The following is a 3,262-nucleotide window of genomic DNA, read 5'->3' as shown; positions in this document are numbered from 1 at the left end:
TGTGGACTAGTGTCTGTTTAGCAAAAGTAAATGCTAATATTGAAGGAGCTATTTAGAAAAGTTAACTGAGAATGTTCATTTTAAAATTTATGTGGTAGTCAACAAATTAGTCTTGCAATTTGACAGTTAACATTAAATTTAAGTTGTATTTGTATGGTGCATTTCAAAATTATTTTTCTAACATCATAGTTAAATAATAACCCTATGAGGTAGCTAGAGTCGTTATTGATATCTTCCCATTACACATGATGAAATTATAGGTATCTAAGAGGGGTAGTGACAGCCAGAACTGTGGGTCTCCTGATCCAGAAGTGTTTCTAGCTGGCTTTTCTTTCTCATAGAACTTGAATTCCTAACTGTGTCTTCGATCAGTTTACCTTTCCCAAAGAATTACAAAGTTTGGTAGAATCTTAGATTTGTAAATATGAATCCATGTGCCAATTCTATAAACATTAAAAAAAATTAAAAGTAAAAATTAAGTTATATTTAACTGAATAGGATTGTGTTAGAACTAAAAAAGTTTATAAGATTCAATGTGTTGTCACAAATGATCAGAGAAATGTATTCTTCAATCAAGGATTGTATAATCCAAATTAACTAACTGAAGAAAAGATGTTTGTTTGACCTTAGAGATCTAATTCCATTTTGTCTTTTTTAACCTTTCATTTATATATGTGTTGATTATATGTTAATATGTATTGATACGTACTTTTATTTTAACATCCGTATCACTGTTTATGCCCCAGCTCAATTCCAACAACAAAGACTGCCATTAAAGAGAATGTGAGTGCTCTTAAAGGGAAGGAGAGTCAGCAAGGGTCACAAGAAAAAGCTAGTATTCTTACCTGACAGAAGTCATTCAAAGGATCCTTAATCTCTTTAGAAGCTCCTAAGGCAAATTGTACTTTATCTTATCCATATCTTTCCATAAATCCTCCACGGGGAATCTCCCTAGTTCACTGGAGTCCTTCCTTTGGGTCCTCCAATCTAGTCCTGTCCAGATTGTTAATGGTTCTTCATTCTGTTGTTTAAGGGGTTAGTTACCCCTCCCAGCTTCATGTCACTAACAAATTTGATCACCATGCCATTGATTCCTTCATTTGGCTCAGTGACAAAAATGTTCAAGGAAACCAAGTTAAAGATACCACCTTGGGACATTCCATTAGTGACCTTCTGGAGGAAGGCCTTCAGTGAGTGGCCTATGATCATTTCCCATTCACTTTTCTGGGTTGTAACAGCTAACTAAGAACCCTTCATCATATGTTTAAAGTTTGGATTTTTTAAAATACCTAAATGTATTTCCCATGAAATCTTTCCTCCAGAAGTTCCCAAAGTGGGTGATACCACCCTGGGGAATGCTGAAATGATATAGAGGGGGCGGTAGTCGCCTGCAGCATGGAGGGGCACAGCGTCAAATAAAAATAAGAGGGTAGTGGAAGCACTAAAAAGAGAATTTTGAAAAACAGTTCCTCCACGTTTCATCTGTTGAATAACAGTTAAAGTTGTAGTGATTACATTATTTTGCAAATAAACACACAAAATGCAAGTTTTAACCAATTAATGGTTAAGTCCTCCAGCAGGTCTTAACAAGCAAGTGTTGGCAGGTGAGCCTGTTGTGCTTTGTTGGGAACTCCAGCCTGCATTTTGGAATGTCAGGAATATGTGCTGTAATGACTTGCCGACAGTGTGATACTATGTGGTTACATGACACAATATTGTGTCATCAAAATTTCAATGCAGGAAAAATGCACAAGTTTACAAAAAGTTATTAAATTTAAGTAAAAAAAGTAAAAAAAAAGTATACTTTTTTGTAATGACACAAATTTTAAAAAAATTAAAGATTTAAAGATTTCTAGGAGGGCGTGTGTGTGTGTGTGTGTGTGTGTGTGTGTGTGTGTGTGTGTGTGTATGTAAAATACAGATGATAATACCTGTGGTGCCTACTTCACAGCTTTGTTATGAGGTAAGGTTTCAATGAGATGATAGATATAAAGTGCTTTGCAAACTTTAGAGTGCTATATAAATGTCAGTAATAAAGTATTATTTATTTTAAAACCCAGTAAGGTACAGTGGAATGAACACTGGATTGGGGTTAGAAGGCCTGAGTTCAAATCCTGTCCCTACTATTTATTACCAGTGTGATCTTGGGCAAGCCATTTAACCTCTGGATTTCAGTCTTCCTCATCTCTAAAATGAGTGAGTTAAAGTAGATAATCTGTAAGGTCCTATTTCACCTCTAAATCCTCATTGAGCATCTGAGGTTTTTTTCCAGATATTTTATTTTCTTCAAATATGGTTTTCCCATATTTCCTCAGAAATTACATTTTATGATAACCCTAAAGGTTGATCCCACTATTCTGTGAATATGCCTTTTCTCTGCTAAAACTTTCAAACATAGAAAGAATGAAAAACATTTATTAATGGCTTATTTTATACAAAGCACTAAGGATACAAATGGAAAATCAAGATAATCCTTCTTCTCAAGGAGCTCATATTCTAAGAGGGAGGGAGGGAGGTGGGTAAGGAGAAAGACAGAGAGAGAGAAAGGATGGAAGTTTCAGCAAATCAGATGAAAAGATCCTGTGGACCTGAGGGTGCAGCCATAAAGCATATGATCTTACATGTTTTTTAAATGGTATTTCTATTGATGAAGCTGTATTTATTTCTGATGTGGAACCAACCATTTGCTAAAAGTTGAGACTTTGGTACTATGAACTTTCTTTTCTCAACTTTCAAGAGCTGTAGCTGCTAAGTGGTGGAAGCTGCAAAATTGTAGACACAGACCGAGGCTAGTAGACATCACGTACCTTTCCTTATAATGGAATACAAGTTCAGTATGAGTCAAGAGTGTGGCGTAGCAACCATGTATGTAATCCTAGGCTTCATTCAAAGAAGCATGTTGTTCAGGACTGGGGACGTGACAGTCCTGCCCTGATCAGACTACATATAGTTTTAGGAAGGCTGCTAATAAACTGACAAGTACCCAGAAGATGAGTAGGATCTTGAAAGACTTCAAGATCAAGCTCTATGAGGATCTGTTAAAGGAATTAAGAATATTTAGGCTGTAAAAGGAAAAAAAAAACCTTAAGGACATGATTTTTGTGGTTTGGTTGTTTCCACACATGTCTGACTCTTTGTTGTCCCATTGGCTGTGTCCTTGGTAAAGACAGTGGAGTGGTTTTCCATTTCCTTCTCCAGCTCATTTTACACATGAGAAAACTGAGACCACCTGGAGTAATGTGACTTTCCCAGAGTCCTACAG

This window comes from Notamacropus eugenii, chromosome 7, assembly GCF_028372415.1.
Source record: "Notamacropus eugenii isolate mMacEug1 chromosome 7, mMacEug1.pri_v2, whole genome shotgun sequence".
NCBI lineage: Eukaryota > Metazoa > Chordata > Mammalia > Diprotodontia > Macropodidae > Notamacropus > Notamacropus eugenii.
The sequence above is the reverse complement of the archived record's forward strand: the minus strand, read 5'-3'. Positions refer to the sequence as shown.